At 39.8% G+C, this 24493-nt stretch overlaps 7 non-coding genes across 7 annotated transcripts; 3 read left to right on the top strand and 4 right to left on the bottom strand.

Moving 5' to 3' along the window:
* Positions 1–789: 789 nt before the first annotated feature.
* Positions 790–871, bottom strand: trnal-aag (transfer RNA leucine (anticodon AAG)). The gene has a single exon. It is a non-coding gene; the product is annotated as a tRNA-Leu (tRNA).
* Positions 872–2343: 1472 nt separating this feature from the next.
* Positions 2344–2426, bottom strand: trnal-cag (transfer RNA leucine (anticodon CAG)). Its single transcript has one exon. It is a non-coding gene; the product is annotated as a tRNA-Leu (tRNA).
* Positions 2427–3378: 952 nt separating this feature from the next.
* On the top strand, positions 3379–3451 carry trnak-uuu (transfer RNA lysine (anticodon UUU)). Its single transcript has one exon. It is a non-coding gene; the product is annotated as a tRNA-Lys (tRNA).
* Positions 3452–14035: 10584 nt separating this feature from the next.
* Positions 14036–14108, top strand: trnak-uuu (transfer RNA lysine (anticodon UUU)). The gene has a single exon. It is a non-coding gene; the product is annotated as a tRNA-Lys (tRNA).
* A 2260-nt stretch (positions 14109–16368) lies between these two features.
* On the top strand, positions 16369–16441 carry trnak-uuu (transfer RNA lysine (anticodon UUU)). Its single transcript has one exon. It is a non-coding gene; the product is annotated as a tRNA-Lys (tRNA).
* A 1217-nt stretch (positions 16442–17658) lies between these two features.
* Positions 17659–17741, bottom strand: trnal-cag (transfer RNA leucine (anticodon CAG)). Its single transcript has one exon. It is a non-coding gene; the product is annotated as a tRNA-Leu (tRNA).
* A 5068-nt stretch (positions 17742–22809) lies between these two features.
* On the bottom strand, positions 22810–22882 carry trnaa-agc (transfer RNA alanine (anticodon AGC)). The gene has a single exon. It is a non-coding gene; the product is annotated as a tRNA-Ala (tRNA).
* Between the last annotated feature and the right edge of the window lie 1611 nt (positions 22883–24493).

Genomic DNA, 24493 nt, shown 5'->3' with positions numbered 1-24493 from the left:
AGCCGAAACAGAAATAAAAACATTTTATATTAATTGAAGTTCTACAGGACAACATATGTTAAAGTTTGTAATTTAAGTCACATGCTTGTGGGGATGAAAGCAGGTTGCAGAGCCTGGATAGCTCAGTCGGTAGAGCATCAGACTTTTAATCTGAGGGTCCAGGGTTCAAGTCCCTGTTCGAGTGAGTTGGTTCCTACTGCATTAGGTAAGTGGTAATTTCCAGCATTTAACCAGCCACAGCGAAGAACTGTTGGAGTAGCGACTAATCTTAACCCATCAAATACACGACCGTTCTTTTGTTACAGTAAGCTTGCAAGCAGAGCAACAAGACGGTCAGTATTTAAGGGCTTCCTTTCTTACAACATTTCTTCTGCTAAACCATCGTGCTGTATGCTTAATTTAAGACTCTGTGGTGCATCGGTGTGTTTGAGCTTGTTTAAAAGCTCATTGGCTTTAGAACGTATGCTGTTTTCACAGTGTCTGCGTTTCATTTTAGGTATAAACACAGTTATTGGGTGAGTACAAGTTTTTTTTTTTATTATGCTTCCTATTATATCATAGTTGCATGTAGTCGGAGTGATGCTAGAGATAACAGCAACGATACAAAGGTACACCAAGTTAAGGTTTGTGTGCACAGTGCGGTCGAACTGTTTCATGTTACATAAAAAAAAAAGTTAAGAAAGGTTGTGGGTCGAAAAGGGCCAATCGCGTGTGCCACACTTGGGATTGTGATTGAGTATACGTTGCATTGGGTGGGTAAACATGGAGCCGGCGTTGAAAAGCCTGAGTTGGCAGCGGTGGGATTTGAACCCACGCCTCTGAAGAGACTGGAGCCTTAATCCAGCGCCTTAGACCGCTCGGCCACGCTACCACTGGGTAAGGTGCTGATCGAAACGAGCAACTACGTATGCAATTTCTACATGCATTTTCCAATAGAAGTCAAAGAGGTTGCAAGTGCAGTCGCCACACTTGTGATAGCTCAGTCGGTAGAGCATCAGACTTTTAATCTGAGGGTCCAGGGTTCAAGTCCCTCTTTGGGCGAGTTGTTTATTACTGCATTAGGTGAGCGGTAATGTCCCGTACAACATGGTTTAATTAGAAAGTTCAAGAATTTGTACTTTGTGAGATGTTATTAAGTGAAATATCATGTACTTGATGAGCTTGAAATAATAGCACTCTGTGTGTGTAACATGTTCTCCACACCAACTAGTTGTTTCAAACAGACTGTAGTAAATAGAGGACAGGTTAAATCTATATTTATATTTATATATTTATCTATATTTATATTTATCACTGGGCCAGTGATAGCTCAGTGGTTAAGGTACTGGACTAGTAAACAGAAGGTTGCCGGTTCAAGCCCCACCACCACCAAGTTGCTACTGTTGAGTCCCTGAGCAAGGCCCTTAACCCTCAATTGCTCATTGTGTAAGTTGCTTTGGATAAAAGCGTCTGCTGAAAATGTAAATTTATGTGTAGCCTAATAATGCGCTGAGTTTTAGATATTAATACCCACATATTTTTTGTTGCCTTAAAGACTCACTTAAATCCTGATCTAACTTTTGAAGCTGCGATTAAGCGATGCCGCAACGAGTTTCATATTACATGATACCCTTAAATAATCATAATGTATCTGCACTGGAGAATGCGGGCATCGATCCCGCTACCTCTCACATGCTAAGCGAGCGCTCTACCATTTGAGCTAATTCCCCTTACGATGCTCCCTTGTTCACATTTTGAAGGTTGTGATATTACTTTAAACTTACCTTTTCTTTTTCATGTAATTACTGATATTTTTTGGATCTCTGCTGATATCTTGTGGGCCATATTGACTAATCAGTGAAAATGAATGTTTCCTTGTATAATAAAACCATTATGCTTATTTAGCTTTAATTAGCTTTAATTATTAAATAGTTAATAAGATAGTGATGGTGAAACTAAAAACCTGTAATTACCATCACTAAGTGTTTTTACCATCACAACAAGATATGTGTTGGTAATGACATGTTGAGGTAATGACAGTTTTTACTTAGGAAAAAAGTAAACAGCTAGTATACAATGTACTTTACATACATTTAAATAATGTGAACATTTCAATTGTAAAATACTGCTGTAACAATGTAAATAGACGCTGAATAAACATACTTTATGATCAGGATGAATACATGTTTAAATTTCTCACACTTATAGAGATCAAAAGCCTGGGTCCTGGCATCCATGCGGATGTTACTTTGACACGTACCACCTACCTCAGCATTGTTGCAGACCATGTACACCCAGTTAATGCAAACTGTATTCCCTGATGGCTGTGTCCTCTGAAGAAGTAAACTTGCATAAAGCATGAGATGTCAGAAGTGGGATTCGAACCCACGCCTCCAGGGGAGACTGCGACCTGAACGCAGCGCCTTAGACCGCTCGGCCATCCTGACATGCTTGCGAGGTCCTAATGCCAATTACCAACAACACCCCCACATGGCCAAAGATTTGTACAAAGTGCTGAATCTTTTCACATTATTATGTATGTTAGAGGGTTAAAGACATAAATTTGTATGAAGCACTAGCAGTCAGAAGTGGGATTCAAACCCACGCCTCATGGGACACTGTGACCTGAACTTAGCGTTTTAGACCTCATCCTGACTAGCTTGGGTACCATCGACACCACCATTTGTACGAACTGCTTAATCTTTTCACATTATTATGTATGGTAAATTTACTGACTGTAACCCATTTGCTGCACTGTACACTTTGTCACTAGGTTGTAAATCATATATGAATCGAAAGGGAGCCCCATATGAGATCTCCAACTGACCAAATAATGTTTTTGGGTGGACCATTGTTAGCACTGTACGGCACTAGCATGTTAGGGTGTGTTGTCTCTGGTATGAGTGTATTAGGTACAGCCTTCTTGATGGGTTTTTACCTGACTGGATTATTTGTTAATAACTCAAACCCTGTTTGTGCTGGTTGTAGGCTATTCAATCGACCACTAGATGTAGTGTAGTGTGTATTCGTGTTTCCTTAATTTCGTTGTGTTCTCCCTTAATGTAATTGCGTTCCACCTTAAAGAATTTGTGTTGTCTCTTAATATATTCGCGTTTTTCCTTATTGTTGTTGTGTTGTCAGCTTTTGTTTGTTTTGTAAATGTTATTGTGTTTTAACTCAGCGGGCCACCGTAATATAGATGGCATAATATGAATACAGTTAGAAAGTAAAACGATGTCGCATGCTGACCTGTGTGGAATGCAACTAATGTATGTAGTACTAAGAAGTGTTTCTTAAGGGTTTTTTTTGGTGTTCTTGCTGGAACTGTTCTACAGGACAACGTATGTTAAAATTTGTAATTCAAGTCACGTCCTTGTGAGGGTTAAAGAAACTTGCAGAGCCCGGGTAGCTCAGTCGGTAGAGCATCAGACTTTTAATCTGAGGGTCCAGGGTTCAAGTCCCTGTTTGGGCATGTTGTTTCTTACTGCATTAGGTAAGCGGAAATGTCCCGTACTACATGGTTTAATTAGAAAGTTGAAGAATTTGTACTTTGTGAGATGTTATTAAGTGAAATATCATGTACTTGATAAGCTTGAAATAATAGCGCTCTGTGTGTGTAACATGTTCTCCACACCAACTAGTTGTTTCAAACAGACTGTAGTAAATAGAGGACAGTTTAAATCTATATTCATGTGTAGCCTAATAATGCGCTGAGTTTTAGATATTAATACCCACATATTTTTTGTTGCCTTAAAGACTCACTTAAATCCTGATCATAATTTTTGATGCTGCGTTTCATTAAGCGATGCCGCAACGAGTTTCATATTACATGATACCCTTAAATAATCATAATGTTTCTGCAGTGGAGAATGCAGGCATCGATCCCGCTACCTCTCACATGCTAAGCGAGCGCTCTACCATTTGAGCTAATTCCCCTTACGATGCTCCCTTGTTCCCATTTTGAAGGTTGTGATATTACTTTAAGCTTAACTTTTCTTTTTCATGTAATTACTGATATTTTACTGGATCTCTGCTGATATCTTGTGGGCCATATTGACTAATCAGTGAAAATTAATGTTTCCTTGTATAATAAAACCATTATGCTTATTTAGCTTTAATTAGCTTTAATTATTAAAGAGTTAATAAGATAGTGATGGTGAAGCTAAAAACCTGTTATTACCATCACTAAGTGTTTTTACCATCACAAGAAGTTATGTGTTGGTAATGACATGTTGAGGTAATGACAGTTTTTACTTAGGGAAAAAAGTAAACAGCTAGTATACAATGTACTTTACATACATTTAAATAATGTGAACATTTCAATTGTAAAATACTGCTGTAACAATGTAAATAGACGCTGAATAAACATACTTTATGATCAGGATGAATACATGTTTAAATTTCTCACATTTTTAGAGATCAAAAACCAAGGTCCTGGCATCCATGTGGATGTTACTTTGACACGTACCACCTACCTCAGCATTGTTGCAGACCATGTACACCCTTTCATGCAAACTGTATTCCCTGATGGCTGTTGACTCTAAAGAAGTAACTTTGTATAAAGCTTGAGATGTCAGAAGTGGGATACGAACCCACGCCTCCAGGGGAGACTGTGACCTGAATGCAGCGCCTTAGACCGCTCGGCCATCCTGACATACTTGCGAGGTCCTTATGCCAATTACCAACAACACCCCCACATGGCCAAAGATTTGTACAAAGTGCTGAATCTTTTCACATTGTTATGTATGTTAGAGGGTTAAAGACATAAATTTGTATAAAGCACTAGCAGTCAGAAGTGGGATTCAAACCCACGCCTCATGGGACACTGTGACCTGAACTTAGCGTTTTAGACCTCATCCTGACTAGCTTGGGTACCATCGACACCACCATTTGTACGAACTGCTTAATCTTTTCACATCATTATGTATGGTAAATTTACTGATTGTAACCCATTTGCTGCACTGTACACTTTGTCACTAGGCTGTAAACCATATATCAATAGAAAGGGAGCCCCATATGAGCCCTCCAACTGACCAAATAATGTTTTTGGGTGGACCATTATTAGCACTGTAACGGCACTAGCATGTTAGGGTGTGTTTTCTCTGGTATGAGTGTATTAGGTACAGCCTTCTTTTTGGGTTTTTAACTGACTGGATTATTTATTAAGAACTCAAACCCTGTTTGTGCTTGTTGTAGGCTATTCAATCCTCCATTAGATGGAATAATATGAATACAGTTAATATTGCGTTAGAATCTAGCAATAGAACACGAGAGGGAGTGTGTTATCGTGAATAACATCACGGCTGTGATTCGGTCGCAGCCGTGATGTTATTCGCGATAACACATGACCTCAAGTGTTCTATTGCTTTTATACAACAGTTTTTACAAAATAAAGAAAGAAAATAAATCAAAGAAGCCCTGAATTTCATAATAAATATGCTTTAATATTGACAATACCTTCCGCCAAAAAGTAGTTCCACAACGAATATAAAGTTTAACACTACGATCGGGAAAAAGGTCTGTGTTGCCTGCGTGCGCGTTTGTGTGCATGAAGCTTGTCGTTACTGGCAACGCGTCAGCGGAGTAATACAGTTGTGGTGTGAAAAGGCTGTGCTGTTATCACGAATATCAGCACGGTTAGAACGCTTCTCAACCAATCAGATTGTAAGGTCGGAACTAACTGTGGTATAAAGTAAAACGATGTCTGTTTCTATCACAGTTTCATCGCATGCTGACCTCTAGAATACAACTGATGTATGTAGCACTAAGAAGTGTTTCTTAAGGGTTCTTTTTGTGTTCTTGGTAGAACTGTTGCTACTTGAAGAACCCTTTAGTAGAATTCAAGGTTCTTTGCTAACTCAATTTGATTTTTATGGATTTTTTTTTCTCTTGCCACATATAAATGCACATTACATTTTAATGACTGGAAAACAATCGTGCAAAATTCTCCTCCAGAGATGTTTTTCTTTGTGTGTGAACAGCAACAGCCTTCACCTTTAAAGCACCTTTAAAACCCCCTTTAGCCTTTTGTAAATTGTAATGTACTATCAGAGCGTTGATGCTGCATTATAAAGTGAGGGTGCAACGTGTTTAAGCTCACATACTCTTTTCTGTATTATACCTTGCTTTTAAACCATCACAGACTCTATTTATCGCAGCCTTTAGGACGATCTAAACACAATCAAAACTGTCTTTGTACCACTGATAGACTGACTTAAGGGTTGATGCTGCATTTTAAAGGGAATGTCGTGAGTTTCAGCTGTTCATCTTCTATGAAGCAGTTTCACCAGAAGAAAAACCATTAAAAAGTCACGTACCGCTACTTTAACAAAAAGTCATTTCAGATAAAACTCCGAGACATTTCAAAATTGGAGAATTATAAGTTATTGTGTGTTTGTGTAGCCCAATTAAAATTTGGGCATAACTAATATTTTGTTTATGTTAATTTATAACTAGTAAATAAGTTGTTCTTATTTGTTCTGTAAATAATGTTCTGGTTGTTTTATGCTGTTTAAAGTAAAGTGTATGTATAGCCCTCCCTTGATTTATTTTTAAGCCAATCAGCATGAACTGTCACAGGTCGGGAAAAGAGCGGGAGAAAGTGGGTGGAAAAGAAGAAAAAAGTGTCATGTAAGCGGGTAAAACACCTGTTTAAGATTTATCTCTCTTGATGCGTTAAGACAAACGGACAGTGAGTCTTATATTAACATCTTACAGTCGATTAGTGACATTGTTTATGCTGTATCAGCCGTGAACTTCGTCTCTTGAGTTTACGCGCATGGACATTGAAGGCAGTACGCTTCCTCAGCAACTGTGATGATAGTGGATTAAAAGCATCGGATAAACTCTGATTGTTTCATCCAAGATCAAAAGGAAAAAGACTGGTGGATTTTTTCTGTTTCATCCATGTAAACAAAGAACGTGGACAGCTCCACCACAACCGACCAAATATACTTCGTGATCTGTGCTGATTGGGACTATTAGGTTGGATCAGGCCTGCAACGGTAATTTTGGGTACCCTTTTTTTAGTTAGTTATTTACCTAACTTAGGAGGGATTGATAATATTTTGAATATTACTGATGGTAATTTTAGTGAATCTGTATTATGACATTTTTGTAAAATATATTGGGGTTTGAAATGCATATTAATGATTGTGTAAATGAGTAAATAGTTAATTTGTTTAAGTATTATTAATGTGTACAAGTTTGGTATGTGAGTCAGGGATAATGTTAATACAGCTACTGTAAATAGTTTTTTCGGTTTAAATAAGAGTATAGCTTAAATATAAAATAATCGTAAGTACTGATAAGTAGTGGCCCTTTTAAATCCTTACATTACCACAAAGAAAGAGATTTCTTAAACAAATAAAAGAAGTCGGGGAGCGCTTTCCAAATACAGCCAAGGGTGCTAGGGGGCGCTACATTTGTCAATTTAAACAAGTCAAAAAAGGTCTTTAAACCAAACGATTTGAGTAAAAATAGAGCATAACTGTCACTGTAAAACTTACAGACTGACCTAATGTTTGATGCAGCGTTTCAGTGAGCAACGACTTTTATATTATGTGTTGCCTTTAAGTGATCATAATGTTTCGGCATTGGAGAATGTGGGCATCGATCCCACTACCTCTCGCATGCTAAACGAGCGCTCTACCATTGGAGCTAATTTCCCTTACACAGAACCTTCCTTTATGATTTGTAAATTGTAATGTACTAACAGAGCGTTGATGCTGCATTATAAAGTGAGAGTGCAACGTGTTTAAGCTCACGTACTCTTTTCTATATTACGCGTTGTTTTTAAACCATCACAGACTCAGTTTATTTAAAAAGTTGATCTTAGCCTTTAGGACGAACAATGTGAGGTCTTTTTTGAAGTGCATTTTTTATTTTATTTTGTTGGACCTGTAGGAGATTGTCCTGTTCTTGTTGCAGCTCTGCTGGAGGGTTATTTTCTTGGTGTTTGTGGTGGTGGTGGTGGTGGTGATGGTGGGGCCTTTGTTCCCATTTTGGTTTATTTAGTATATGATGTACTTTACATCCATTTCAATAATGTGAACATTTCCATTTTTGTCGTAAAATACTGCTGTAACAATGTAAATGGACGCTGAATAAACATACTTAAATGGATATTTAAGTATTTAAGTACATATTTAAATGGATGTAAAGTACATCAAATAAACCAAAATGGGAACAAAGACCCCACCACCACCACCACAAACACCAAAAAAATAACCCTCCAGCAGAGCTGCAACAATAAACAGAGCAAGATCAGGATGAATACATGATTCAGTTTCTCACATTTTCAGTGATCAAAAGCCTGGGTCCTGGCATCCATGTGGATGTTACTTTGACACGTACCACCTACCTCAGCATTGTTGCAGACCATGTTCACCCTTTGATGAAAACTGTATTCCCTGATGGCTGTGTCCTCTAAAGAAGTAGATTTGTTTAAATCATGAGCTGTCAGAAGTGGGATTCGAACCCATAAACTGCTTAATCTTTTCACATTATTATGTATTGTAAATGTACTGACTGTAACCCATCTGCTGCACTGTACACTTTGTCACTAGGCTGTAAACCAAAAATCAATAGAAAGGGAGCCCCATATGAGATCTCCAACTGACCAAATAATGTTTTTGGGTGGACCATTCTTAGCACTGTAACAGCACTAGCATGTTAGGGTGTGTTTTCTCTAGTCTGAGTGTATTAGGTACAACCTTCTTGTTGGGTTTTTAACTGACTGGATTATTTATTAAGATTAATTATTATTCATTAAGAACTCAAACCCTGTTTGTGCTGGTTGTAAGCTATTCAATTGTCCACTAGATGACATAATATGAATACAGTTAGAAAGTAAAACGATGTCTGTTTCGAGCAAAGTTTCATCGCATGCTGACCTGTGTGGAATACAACTGATGTATGTAGCACTAAGAAGTGTTTCTTAAGGGTTCTTTTAGGTGTTCTTGGTAGAACTGTTTCTACTTGAAGAACCATTTAGTATAATTTAAGGTTCTTTGCTAACTCAATTTGATTTTTATGGATTTTTTTATTTTGCCACATATAAATGCACATAACATTTTAATGAAAAGCAACGCATAATATAGAAAAGAGTACGTGAGCTTAAACATGTTGCACCCTCACTTTATAATGCAGCATTAACACTCTGTTAGTACATTACAATTTACAAAGGGTAAAGGAAAGTTTTTTGTAAGGGGAATTAGCTCAAATGGTAGAGCGCTCGCTTAGCATGCGAGAGGTAGTAAGATCGATGCCCACATTCTCCAGTTCACAAACATTATGATCATTTTGCAATCTGTAAAGATTGTCAGTACAATGTCAGTAATGCCCTATTTACGCTCAGTTTTGTTTACATACCTTTTTTGTTTTGTTTTGACAGAAACGCATAAACTTATAATTTTTTATAATGTTTTATTATTTGATACTGTTACAATTGATACATTATAAAGTATTGTACATATTTAAGTTCGGTGGCATAATTGGCCATAGCTTGCTTTTAAAAACGACCACAGTGCGCCATCTACAGGCCATTCTTGGTACGTCTTGTTAAAACGTAGCCAATGTAAAACTGGTGCCCACACTTCTGTGGCTTGGGATCTACTATTTCAGTCAACAGGTCATCGGGATCTACTTTTTAAAAAGGTTGGCCTCATCATTTTTCAAGAATGCTTTAAAGCTTTTTTTAAATGTGCTTCATTTGCCTGTATTGATATTCAGCATTACAGGGCAAGCGTTAGTCCAGTGTCACAAACACCGGGCTCGAGACAAAAATACACCCTGGACAGGGCGCGTCAAACCACCGCAAAGCATCACACACTAATTTATCCACTCACTCACACATACAGGTGCAATTTAGAGCAGCAATTACACCTACTGGCACATTTTCATACCCGGAGGAAAGCCACGCATACATGGTGAGTATACACCGATCATAACATTAAAACCACCTCCTTGTTTCTACACTCACTGTCCATTTTATCAGCTCCACCATATAGAAGCACTTTGTAGTTCTACAATTACTGACTGTAATCCATCTGTTTCTCTACATGCTTTTTTATCCCCTTATTTATGCTGTTCTTCAATGGTCAGGACTCTCCCAGGACCACTACAGAGCAGGTATTATTTGGGTGGTGGATCATTCTCAACACTGCAGTGACACTGACATGGTGGTGGTGTCTTAATGTGTTGTGCTGGTATGAGTTGATAAGACATAGCAGCGCTGCAGGTTTTTAAACACCTCATTGTCACTGCTGGACTGAGAATAGTCCACCAACCAAAAACATCCAGCCAACAGCGCCCTGTGGGAAGTGTCCTATGACCACTGATGAAGGTCTAGAAGATGACCAACTCAAACAGCAGCAATAGATGAACGATCGTCTCTGACTGTCTCTACAAGGTGGACCAACTAGGTAGGAGTGTCTAATAGAGTGGACAGTGAGTGGACACGGTATTTAAAAACTCCAGCAGCGCTGCTGTGTCTGATCCACTCATACCAGCACAACACACACTAACACACCACCACCATGTCAGTGTCTCTGCAGTGCTGAGAATGATCCACCACCTAAATAATACCTGCTCTGTGGTGGTCCTGTCAATAATTGTAGAAATTCAAGGTGCTCCTATATGGTGAGTGGAGCTGATAAAATAGACAGTGAGTGTAGAAACAAGGAGGTGGTTTTAATGTTATGTTCTAACCTGTTGCATTTCTCAAAATGTCCACTAGGTGGAGGCAAACCGCAAATTACAAAAACAGTGACCACATTTCATGTAAATCACGCTGACCTGTTAGAATGAGGTGCAATGTACCAATATGCACTGTGCGATCGACTGCTAGATCGTGGTCGACGTACTGGGCAGCCCTGGTGTATAACAACAGCAAACTGTAATGAGTGACATTATGAGCTTTAATTAACATATCCTCCCGAGACCGAGCAATTCATTTTTGTCACCTGTGGGGACACATGTCCGAGATCTCTAACTCAAGCACCATTAATGCAATCCATTTGAGTACTACTGTACTTTATAGAGTATGCCCTGGGCTTTTAATTAAGTCAGTCTGTCAGTGGTACAAAGACAGTTATGATTTGTTTCAGTTCGTCCTGAAGGCTGCGATAAACGTTTCAAATAAACCGAGTCTGTAACCGCTTAAAAGCAACACATAATATAGAAAAGAGTACGTGAGCTTTAAAACATTGCACTCTTACACTCTTGCACCCCTGGCCTTCATAATGGCTATGGAGGTCATCATCAGGGCCTCAAGATGGGTGGTGGGGAGTGAGCGAGCTAAGAACGGGATCCGCCTTCCACCTATCCGAGCATACATGGACGACATGACCACTCTGACCACTACTGCAGCATGTACCAGGCGGTTACTTGGTAAACTGCAGGAGAACATAAAGTGGGCCCGGATGAAAATCAAGCCGAACAAGTCACGAAGTATTTCAATAGTCAAGGGACAGCTAAAAAACATGAAGTTCTACATTGGTGACGACCCAATACCAACAGTGTTTGAGCAACCTGTCAAAAGCCTGGGCAGATGGTACAACGCAAGCCTCAAGGACAAAGACCAAGTGCAGCAGGTAAGGCAATAACAAATGGCTCGGTGTCCCACGCTGTATGACTTACATGAGCCTCTATGGCAAAGGGGTCCTGGAACTGCCTATCACGAGCCTCACCGAAGAGTACAAGTGCGCTAAAGTAAGACTCCAGATGACTTTGAAGGACTCCAGAGACCAGACCATTAGCAATACTGCTCCACCCCTGATAACTGGACGGAAATGGACACCATCCGACACGGTGCAGCATGCTACGTCAGCCCTGAGGCACAGCGATATTGTAGGGCATGTCCAGTTGGGAAGGGGAGGCTTTGGCCTTACGGCAAGTAAGCCAACCTGGCATAGGGCCACAGCATCGGAGAGGAGGAAAATGGTGGTTGAGGAGGTGTGCCGTCAGGAGGAGGCAGAAAGAAGGACAAAAGCTGTCTCGCTTGCCAAGCAGGGACAATGGATGAGGTGGGAAGGCTTGGAGAGAAGAAAGCTCAGCTGGAGGGAGCTCTGGGAGATGGAGGCAAGCAACATCAGCTTCATTATCAGAGCCACGTATGATGTGCTCCCATCTCCAAAAAACCTCCACCAGTGGGATGGCGAGGCTCCAACCTGTGCCCTCTGCCCAACTCCAGCAACTCAAACACATCTTGACCGGCTGTAAGACCAGCCTCACACAAGACCGCTACACATGGAGGCACAACCAGGTCCTCAAGAGTCTGGCAGCAGCTCATGAGAGCAAGAGGAATGCCATCAACTCCTTGCCCAAGAGAGCAACCAGTTCCATTACAGCCCCAATCTTCATTCGGGAGGGACAGGAAAAGCCTAGCCATCCCCCTACTAAACAAGAAGCTGGACAGCTAGCCATGGCCCGGGACTGGAAGATGCTAGTCGATATTGGCCAGCAACTAATTTTTCCACCTGAGATTGCAGCCACCACCCTTAGGCCAGACTTGGTACTCTGGTCCCCTTCATTGAAGTCTGTATACATCACAGAGCTCACAGTTCCATGGGAGAACTCAACAGAAGAGGCCTATGAGCGCAAGAAACTGCGCTACACAGAACTGGCAGCAGATGCTCAGATGGAATGCGAAAGTCTATCCGGTTGAAGTGGGATGCAGAGGTTTTGTGGCTTCTTCCACCATCAGGCTGCTGAAAGAACTTGGCATCCATGGACAGGCTCTGCGACAAACAATTAGATCAGTCTCTGAAGCGGCCGAAAGAAGCAGCCAGTGGATATGGATCAAGCGGAAGGACCATTGCTGGGCTCAAAAAGCATCGACAGGACCCGCTCACTAATTTCCCCCACACCCCATCCCTTTAGAGAACCCAGGTCACAGCCCTCCAGGAGGAGGATGAACAAGGTATACGATTAGCGCTAGGCTTGACTCGAGGAAGAGGACACCACCTGCCTTGCATAGTCCCGTGGGCTGCGCCACTTAAATAACCAGGCAATTCTCATGATTGGACATGGGACACAAGCTCAGGTTTGATCACCATGTAGCTGGCCACCTTTGATGAGGGTGTTTAGTGTTGAAAGGCTGAAACACCCCTTGATTCAAAGGTACACTACTGATGATGTGTCTTGAAATTTACATCTTTCCACATCTGAGATACAGCTCTCGCAACACCAAGGCAAACCTCATGTGCATACCATTTACTGGCACAATGGACAAGTTTACCATCACGTCCGGTGTTTCATGATTCAATGCAGCATCAGCGCTCTGTTAATACATTAAAATTTTCAAAGGGTAAAGGATGTTTTTTGTAATTAAAAACTAAGACTAACTAGGTCTAAGATTTGTACAAACTGTTGTATCATTCTTTTCACATTATTATGTATGGTAGAGGGTTAAAGATGTAAATTTGTATGAATCATGAGTTGTCAGAAGTGGAATTCAAACCCACACCTCCAGGGGAGACTCCGACCTGAAAGCAGCGCCTTAGACTGCTCGGCCATCCTGACTAGCTAAGTCACCCTTAACACCACCCCCACCCCCACCCCCACCCCCACCCCCACCCCCACACCACCCCACGCCACACCACACCACCCCACACGGACTGGATTATTTCTTAAGAACTTAAACCCTGTTTGTGCTCGTTGTAGGCTATTTAATCGTCAACTAAATGGCAAAATCTGAATATAGTTATTGCTAACTCAATTTGATTTTTATGGATTTTTTTATTTTGCCACATATAAATGCACATAACATTTTAATGACTGAAAAACAATCGTGCAATTGATACAGTAAAAAAGGTAAAAAGTGAAAAAAAGGAATCATTTTGTAATTTACCTGCAAAATTCTCCTTCCGAGATGTTTTTCTTTGTGTGTGTAAGCAGCAACATACTTCACCTAAAACTTTATATAATCACCTTCAAGAGAGCCAAAACAGAAATAAAAAAAAATTATATTAATTGAAGTTTTACAGGACAACTTTTGTTGTACAAAGTTTGTAATTCAAGTCACATCCTTGTGAGGATTAAAACTGGTTGCAGAGCCCGGATAGCTCAGTCGGTAGAGCATCAGACTTTTAATCTGAGGGTCCAGGGTTCAAGTCCCTGTTCGGGCGAGTTGCTTCTTACTGCATTAGGTAAGCGGTAATGTCCCGTACTACATGGTTTATTTAGAAAGTTGAACAATTTGTACTTTGTGAGATATTTCTAAGTGAAATAGCATGTACTTGATCAGCTTGAAATAATAGCACACTGTATGTGTAACATGTTCTCCACACCGACTGTTTGTACGTCCAGCTGTTTCAAACAGATAGAGGACCGTTTAAATCTATATTTATGTGTAGCCTAATAATGCACTGAGTTTTAGATATTAATACCCACATATTTTATGTTGAATGACATGCATCATAATTTTAGTTCTTGCTTCACAGAGCTGCTTTGTTATTGCACTGCACTAAACAGTTGGTATATCCTGCACTATTTTGGCCCCTACATAATGCAGCATCAACCCTTAAGTCAGTCTGTCAGTGGTACAAAGTTACGATTTGGTTCAGTTCGTCCTAAAGGCTGCGATAAACGCGAGTACGTGAGCTTAAACACGTTGAACCCCCACTTTATAATGCAGCATCAATGATCTGTTAGTACATTACAATTTACAAAGGTGAGTTAAAGGCGAGTTCTTTATACGGGGAATTAGCTCAATTGGTAGAGTGCTTGCTTCGCGTGCGAGAGGTAGCGGGATCAATGCCCGCATTCTCCAATGCAGAAACATTATGATCGTTTAAAGGCAACACGTAACATCAGACTCCTTTCGTCATTGCTCACTGAAACGCTGCGTCAAAAATGAGGTCAGTTTACACTCTATTTTCATTCATCGTTTAGTTTAAAGACCTTTATTAATTTTTTTTAATTGACAAACATGCAATAACTTTGAAACAATCTTGAAACAAATCTTTTCACATTATTATGTATGGTAGAGGGTTAAAGATGTAAATTTGTATAAAGCATGAGCTGTAGCTGCACGCATTCAGTTTAAAACACTGATGCTCGCCTACAAAGCCAAAAATGGACCAGCCCCAAGCTACCATCGTGGTCTAATCAAACCCCGCTCTGTACCACGCAACCTCCGAGCCACTAGTCTCGCTCGACTTGAGCCCCCACCCAGGACTAAAGGAAGACAAGCATCAAGGCTCTTCTCTGTTCTAGCACCCAAGTGGTGGAATGAACTTCCTCTGTCTGTCCGAACATCTGAGTCTCTTGCTGTCTTTAAAAAACGATTAAAAACTCACCTTTTTACTAAGCACTTAAGCTGACTTGTACTTATTTACTAACATTTTTTTTTCCATTTCCAAAAAAAAAAAAAAAAAAAAAACACTTCTAACAGGTTTCAGCAGATTTGTGTTCTTTGACTGTTGTTTACTAAAACTTGAGAAATGAAATGTTTACTATGGAAGCACTTCTGTAAGTCGCTCTGGATGAGAGCGTCTGCTAAATGCAGAAAATGTAAATGTAAAATGTTAGAAGTGGAATTCAAACCTACGCCTCCAGGAGAGACTGCGAACTAAACACAGCGCCTTAGACCACTCAACCATCCTGACCTGCTTGCGTATGGTCTAATACCAATCCCACAACACCCCCACGTGAACTAAGCTTTGGCGGAACTGTTGTATCTTTTCACATTATTATGTATGGTAGAGGGTTACAGATCGCAGCACCTTAGACCGCATCCTGACTAGCTTGGGTACCGTTGACACCACATCATATATCAATAGAAAGAGAGCCCCATATGAGCACTCCAACTGACCAAATAATGTTTTTGGGTGGACCATTGTTAGCACTGTAACGGCACTAGCATGTTAGGGTGTGTTTTCTCTGGTATGAATGTATTAGGTACAGCCTTCTTGTTGGGTTTTTAACTGACTGGATTATTTGTTAATAACTCAAACCCTGTTTGTGCTGGTTGTAGGCTATTCAATCGACCACTAGATGTAGTGTAGTGTGTATTCGTGTTTCCTTAATTTCGTTGTGTTCTCCCTTAATGTAATTGCGTTCCACCTTAAAGAATTTGTGTTGTCTCTTAATATATTCGTGTTTTTCCTTATTGTTGTTGTGTTGTCAGCTTTTGTTTGTTTTGTAAATGTTATTGTGTTTTAACTCAGCGGGCCACCGTAATATAGATGGCATAATATGAATACAGTTAGAAAGTAAAACGATATCGCATGCTGACCTGTGTGGAATACAACTAATGTATGTAGTACTAAGAAGTGTTTCTTAAGGGTTTTTTTGGTGTTCTTGCTGGAACTGTTCTACAGGACAACGTATGTTAAAGTTTGTAATTCAAGTCACATCCTTGTGAGGATTAAAGCAGCTTGCAGAGCCTGGATAGCTCAGTCGGTAGAGCATCAGACTTTTAATCTGAGTGTCCAGGGTTCAAGTCCCTGTTTGGGCGAGTTGTTTATTACTGCATTAGGTGAGCGGTAATGTCCCGTACAACATGGTTTAATTAGAAAGTTCAAGAATTTGTACTTTGTGAGATGTTATTAAGTGAAATATCATGTACTTGATAAGCTTGAAATAATAGCACTCTGTGTGTGTAACATGTTCTCCACACCAACTAGTTGTTTCAAACAGACTGTAGTAAATAGAGGACAGGTTAAATCTATATTTATATTTATCACTGGGCCAGTGATAGCTCAGTGGTTAAGGTACTGGACTAGTAAACAGAAGGTTGCCGGTTCAAGCCCCACCACCACCAAGTTGCTACTGTTGGGTCCCTGAGCAAGGCCCTTAACCCTCAATTGCTCATTGTGTAAGTTTTAGATATTAATACCCACATATTTTTTGTTGCCTTAAACTCACTTAAATCCTGATCTAATTTTTGAAGCTGCGATTAAGCGATGCCGCAACGAGTTTCATATTACATGATACCCTTAAATAATCATAATGTATCTGCACTGGAGAATGCGGGCATCGATCCCGCTACCTCTCACATGCTAAGCGAGCGCTCTACCATTTGAGCTAATTCCCCTTACGATGCTTCCTTGTTCACATTTTGAAGGTTGTGATATTACTTTAAACTTACCTTTTCTTTTTCATGTAATTACTGATTTTTTTGGATCTCTGCTGATATCTTGTGGGCCATATTGACTAATCAGTGAAAATTAATATTTCCTTGTATAATAAAACCATTATGCTTATTTAGCTTTAATTAGCTTTAATTATTAAATAGTTAATAAGATAGTGATGGTGAAACTAAAAACCTGTAATTACCATCACTAAGTGTTTTTACCATCACAACAAGATATGTGTTGGTAATGACATGTTGAGGTAATGACAGTTTTTACTTAGGAAAAAAGTAAACAACTAGTATACAATGTACTTTACATAAATTTTAATAATGTGAACATTTCAATTGTAAAATACTGCTGTAACAATGTAAATAGACGCTGAATAAACATACTTTATGATCAGGATGAATACATGTTTAAATTTCTCACACTTATAGAGATCAAAAGCCTGGATCCTGGCATCCATGTGGATGTTACTTTGACACGTACCACCTACTGTACCTCAGCATTGTTGCAGACCATGTACACCCAGTTCATGCAAACTGTATTCCCTGATGGCTGTGTCCTCTGAAGAAGTAAACTTGCATAAAGCATGAGATGTCAGAAGTGGGATTCGAACCCACTCCTCCAGGGGAGACTGCGACCTGAACGCAGCGCCTTAGACCGCTCGGCCATCCTGACATGCTTGCAAGGTCCTAATGCCAATTACCAACAACACCCCCACATGGCCAAAGATTTGTACAAAGTGCTCAATCTTTTCACATTATTATGTATGTTAGAGGGTTAAAGACATAAATTTGTATAAAGCACTAGCAGTCAGAAGTGGGATTCAAACCCACGCCTCATGGGACACTGTGACCTGAACTTAGCGTTTTAGACCTCATCCTGACTAGCTTGGGTACCATCGACACCACCATTTGTACGAACTGCTTAATCTTTTCACATTATTATGTATGATACATTTACTGATTGTAACCCATTTGCTGCACTGTACACTTTGTCACTAGGTTGTAAATCATATATCAATAGAAAGGGAGCCCCATATGAGATCTCCAACTAACCAAATAATGTTTTTGGGTGGACCATTGTTAGCACTGTAACGGCACTAGCATGTTAGGGTGTGTTTTCTCTGGTATGAGTGTATTAGGTACAGCCTTCTTGTTGGGTTTTTAACTGACTAGATTATTTATTAAGAACTCAAACCCTGTTTGTGCTGGTTGTAGGCTATTCAATCGTCCATTAGATGGAATAATATGAATACAGTTAATATTGCGTTAGAATCAAGAAATAGAACACGAGAGGGAGTGTGTTATCGCGAATAACATCACGGCTGTGATTCGGTCGCCTCTAGAATACAACTGATGTATGTAGCACTAAGAAGTGTTTCTTAAGGATTCTTTTTGTGTTCTTGGTAGAACTGTTGCTACTTGAAGAACCATTTAGTATAATTCAAGGTTCTTTGCTAACTCAATTTGATTTTTATGGATTTTTTTTTCTCTTGCCACATATAAATGCACATTACATTTTAATGACTGGAAAACAGTCGTGCAGTTGATATAGAAAAAAAGGAAAAAGGTGAAAGAAAGGAATCTGTTTGTAATCTACCTGCAAAATTCTCCTCCAGAGATGTTTTTCTTTGTGTGTGTAAACAGCAACAGCAACAAATTGTACCCCCAGCCGTTTCAAACACACTGTAGTAAAAAGAGGACCGTTTGAAACTATAATTATGTGCAGCCTAATAATGCACTGAGTTGTACATATTAATACCCACATATTTTATGTCAAATTAAATGCTTTTTTTTTTTTTTTCAGTTCTTGCCTTACAAAGCCGTTTTGTTACTGCACTGCACTAAACAGTTGGTATATCCTGCACTATTTTGGCCCTTACATAATGAGTTCTTTCTGTGTTCTGACTGACCTTATTGATGACTGATTCAGTATTATCTTAAAATGACAATCACAAAAAACTGAATAGCTTAGTGTGCAGTGATAACCATTGTTATAGTTGTCATTGTAGCATACACTGTTGCTCAGTTACAGACTAACCCAACATAACACCAGCACAGTCTAGTTTAAACCAAAAGTAGATTTATCTCAGGTGCGTGTAAGTGCAGCATATTCTTTTATTTTATTTAATTTTCATCAAACATTTTTATCTTGGACGGGGTTGTGGTGGGTCATTTTTTACTGGGAATTTCTGGGCGGAGGGAAAGTATACAGTATATACACAATATTAAACATAAACTTTATTCTAAATACTTGTAGTGCTTGTGCCTGTGCTGACTTGATCATTTAGAAACTACACACCCAGAAGCAGCAGCCACCTCACTGGCCTATAGTATGTCATCTATATTTTATTGTTCAGTGTGTTGTACTCGTCGAGTACTTTATGCCAGTTTGTTTTTGGGCAAGACAGTAAGTAAGTCTCTATAGTTCTACCTAATGTTTAGTCATGTGATGTTCAAGTCCATGCAGACACAAGTACTACAATGAGCAATATATAAATATAAAAAGTCATTCGTTTGCATGAATAGTTAAAAGCTAATGAATGGATTGTTGGATGGATAATTGCATTTAGATTCCCTCGATTTTACTTCATGGTAAAAACCCTACACAGACAGAAGAACAAAATAAATAGTATGAAGACCATGTTTTTAACTACAGTGCGTTACAAGTCTAAATGTTATTTACAAGTCCCTACTTAGCTCACGGGAAAATGTGCTTAAAAGTTTGCAATGCTTCTGCATTGGAGAATGCGAGCATCGATCCAGCTACCTCTCGCATGCTATGCGAGCACTCTACCATTCGAGCTAATTCCCCTTACGATGAACCCCCTTTAGCCTTTTGTAAATTGTAATGTACTATCAGAGCGTTGATGCTGCATTATAAAGTGAGGGTGCAACGTGTTTAAGCTCACATACTCTTTTCTGTATTATGCCTTGCTTTTAAACCATCACAGACTCTGTTTATCGCAGCCTTTAGGACGATCGAAACACAATCAAAACTGTCTTTGTACCACTGATAGACTGACTTAAGGGTTGATGCTGCATTTTTTTAGATTAGATTAGATTAGATTAGATTAGATTCAACTTTATTGTCATTACACATGTACAAGTACAATGCAACGAAATGCAGTTTAGCATCTAACCAGAAGTGCAATAAGCAGAAAGTGCAGAATAAACAGTATTTATGATATACATTATTTACAGTGGGTAAATAGCAGTGGTATTAACAGGATCTATAAACTATACTATAAACAAGATATGTAGCTGAAAACAATATACATATTAAGGTGCAGATTAATATTAAGGTGCTATGCAGGTTAAAGTGATTAAGGTGCTATGGACACGATCAAGGAATGAGTACGTAAAAACATAATAAACAGATATATACAGTATTTATGAGATTTATGTACAAATGAGGTATGTACCAGTGAAATACAAAGCGGAAAAAGGATAAAAATTATCATGTTTGTAGTGTGTGTGTGTGTGGGGGGGGAGGAGTCCTTAAGAATGCTGCGAGCTCGACGCAGACAGCGTTTCCTCTGGACGTCCTCAATGGGTGGAAGTGAAGTCCCTGTGATGCGCTGGGCCGTTTTCACCACTCGTTGCAGTGCCTTGCGGTTTGCAACAGTGCAGTTTCCATACCAGACTGTGATACTGCTGGTCAGGATACTTTCTATTGCACAGTGGTAAAAGTTCACCAGGATGGCCGAAGACAGATTGTGTTTCCTGAGTGTCCTCAGGAAGAAGAGGCACTGGTGAGCCTTCTTGGCCAAGCTGGAGGTGTTGGTGGTCCAGGACAGGTCCTCCGAAATGTGGGTCCCCAAAAACTTGAAGCTGGAGACACGTTCAACAGCTATTCCGTCTATGTGGATGGGGTCATGCGTGCCTCCTCCTTCCCTCCTGAAGTCCACGATGAGCTCTTTAGTTTTGTTGTTGTTGAGGAGCAGATTGTTGTCCTCACACCATGTGGCCAGATGCTGTACCTCCTCCCTGTAGGCTGTCTCATCGTTGTTACTGATGAGTCCAATCACCGTGGTGTCGTCAGCAAACTTAATGATGGAGTTGGATCCATGCACAGGCCTGCAGTCGTGGGTGAAAAAGGAGTAGAGGAATGGGCTCAGCACACAGCCCTGTGGTACGCCTGTATTGAGTGAGATGTTGATGGAGTAGGTGTGGCCTGACCTAACATGCTGAGGTCTGTTGGTAAGAAAGTCCATAATCCAGTGACAAAGGGAGTTGTTAATACCCAGATCTCCAAGTTTAGTGACTAACTTGGAAGGGATTACAGTATTAAATGCTGAGCTGAAGTCAAAAAACAGCATTCGTGCTTTTTAAAGGGGATGTCATTTTTCAGCATTTTAAAGGGGATGTCGTGAGTTTCAGCTGTTCATCTTTTATGAAGCAGTTTCACCAGATGAAAAACCATTCAAAAGTCACGTACCTCTACTTTAACAAAAAGTCGTTTCAGATAAAACTCCGAGACATTTCAAAATTGGAGAATTATAAGTTATTGTGTGTTTGTGTAACCCAATTAAAATTTGGGGATTACTAATATTTTTGTTTATGTTAATTTTTAACTCGTAAATAAGTTGTTCTTATTTGTTCTGTAAATAATGTTCTGGTTGTTTTATGCTGTTTAAAGTAAAGTGTATGTATAGCCCTCCCTTGATTTATTTTTAAGCCAATCAGCATGAACTTTCACAGGTCGGGAAAAGAGCGGGAGAAAGTGGGTGGAAAAGAAGAAAAAAGTGGAGAAAATAGCGTGATGTGAAACAAGTGTCATGTAAGCGGGTAAAACACCTGTTTAGGATTTATCTCTCTTGATGCGTTAAGACAAACGGACAGTGAGTCTTATATTAACATCTTGCAGTTGATTAGTGACATTGTTTATGCTGTATCAGCCGTGAACTTCGTCTCTTGAGTTTTCACGCATGGACATTGAAGGCAGTACGCTTCCTCAGCAGCTGTGATGATTACTGTGGATTAAAAGCATCGGATAAACTCTGATTGTTTCATCCAAGATCAAAAGGAAAAAGACTGGTGGATTTTTTCTGTTTCATCCATGTAAACAAAGAACGTGGACAGCTCCACCACAACTGACCAAATATACTTCGTGATCTGTGCTGATTGGGACTATTAGGTTGGATCAGGCCTGCAACGGTAATTTTGGATACCCTTTTTTTATTGTATTATAACATTTTTGTAAAATATATTGGGGTTTGAAATGCATATTAATGATTGTGTAAATGAGTAAATAGTTAATTTGTTTAAGTATTATTAACGTATACAAGTTTGGTATGTGAGTCAGGGATAATGTTAATACAGCTACTGTAAATGGTGTTAGTCGCAGGTGTTTTTGTGCAAGGTTAGTACCACATATATATAGGGTAATTGAAGTAGTTTTTTCGGTTTAAATAAGAGTATAGCTTAAATATAAAATAATCGTAAGTACTGATAAGTAGTGGCCCTTTTAAATCCTTACATTACCACAAAGAAAGAGATTTCTTAAACAAATAAAAGAAGTCGGGTAGCGCTTTCCAAATACAGCCAGGGGTGCTAGGGGGCGCTACATTTGTCAATTTAAACATGTCAAAAAAGGTCTTTAAACCAAATGATTTGAGTAAAAATAGAGCATAACTGTCACTGTAGAACTTACAGACTGACCTAATGTTTGATGCAGCGTTTCAGTGAGCAACGACTTTTATATTATGTGTTGCCTTTAAGTGATCATAATGTTTCGGCATTGGAGAATGTGGGCATCGATCCCACTACCTCTCGCATGCTAAGCGAGCGCTCTACCATTTGAGCTAATTCCCCTTACACAGAACCTTCCTTTATGATTTGTAAATTGTAATGTACTAACAGAGTGTTGATGCTGCATTATAAAGTGAGAGTGCAACGTGTTTAAGCTCACGTACTGTTTTCTATATTATGCGTTGTTTTTAAACCATCACAGACTCAGTTAATTTAAAACGTTGATCTTAGCCTTTAGGACGAACAATGTGAGGTCTTTTATGAAGTGCATTTTTTCTTTGATTTTGTTGGACCTGTAGGAGATTGTCCTGTTCTTGTTGCAGCTCTGCTGGAGGGTTATTTTCTTGGTGTTTGTGGTGGTGGTGGTGGTGGTGGGGTCTTTGTTCCCATTTTGGTTTGTTTAGTATATGATGTACTTTACATCCATTTAAATAATGTGAACATTTCAATTTTTGTCGTAAAATACTGCTGTAACAATGTAAATGGACGCTGAATATCCATACTTGTGCATTAAATGGATATTTAAGTATTTAAATACATATTTAAATGGATGTAAAGTACATCATATACTAAATAAACCAAAATGGGAACAAAGACCCCACCACCACCACAAGCACCAAAAAAATAACCCTCCAGCAGAGCTGCAACAATAAACAGAACAAGATCAGGAAGAATACATGATTCAATTTCTCACATCTTCAGTGATCAAAAGCCTGGGTCCTGGCATCCATGTGGATGTTACTTTGACACGTACCACCTACCTCAGCATTGTTGCAGACCATGTACACCCTTTGATGAAAACTGTATTCCCTGATGGCTGTGTCCTCTAAAGAAGTACAGGGGTTGGACAAAATAACTGAAACACCTGGTTTTAGACCACAATAATTTATTAGTATGGTGTAGGGCCTCCTTTTGCGGCCAATACAGCGTCAATTCGTCTTGGAAATTACATATACAAGTCCTGCACAGTGGTCAGAGGGATTTTAAGCCATTCTTCTTGCAGGATAGTGGCCAGGTCACTACGTGATGCTGGTGGAGGAAAACGTTTCCTGACTCGCTTCTCCAAAACACCCCAAAGTGGCTCAATAATATTTAGATCTGGTGACTGTGCAGGCCATGGGAGATGTTCAACTTCACTTTCATGTTCATCAAACCAATCTTTCACCAGTCTTGCTGTGTGTATTGGTGCATTGTCATCCTGATACATGGCACCGCCATTGGATGCACATGGTCCTCCAGAATGGTTCGGTAGTCCTTGGCAGTGACGCGCCCATCTAGCACAAGTATTGGGCCAAGGGAATGCCATGATATGGCAGCCCAAACCATCACTGATCCACCCCCATGCTTCACTCTGGGCATGCAACAGTCTGGGTGGTACGCTTCTTTGGGGCTTCTCCACACCGTAACTCTCCCGGATGTGGGGAAAACAGTAAAGGTGGACTCATCAGAGAACAATACATGTTTCACATTGTCCACAGCCCAAGATTTGCGCTCCTTGCACTATTGAAACCGACGTTTGGCATTGGCACGAGTGACCAAAGGTTTGGCTATAGCAGCCCGGCCGTGTATATTGACCCTGTGGAGCTCCCGACGGACAGTTCTGGTGGAAACAGGAGAGTTGAGGTGCACATTTAATTCTGCCGTGATTTGGGCAGCCGTGGTTTTATGTTTTTT

This window comes from Trichomycterus rosablanca, chromosome 10 (genome assembly GCF_030014385.1).
Source record: "Trichomycterus rosablanca isolate fTriRos1 chromosome 10, fTriRos1.hap1, whole genome shotgun sequence".
NCBI classification, from domain to species: Eukaryota; Metazoa; Chordata; class Actinopteri; order Siluriformes; family Trichomycteridae; genus Trichomycterus; species Trichomycterus rosablanca.
The sequence above is the reverse complement of the archived record's forward strand: the minus strand, read 5'-3'. Positions and strand labels throughout refer to the sequence as shown.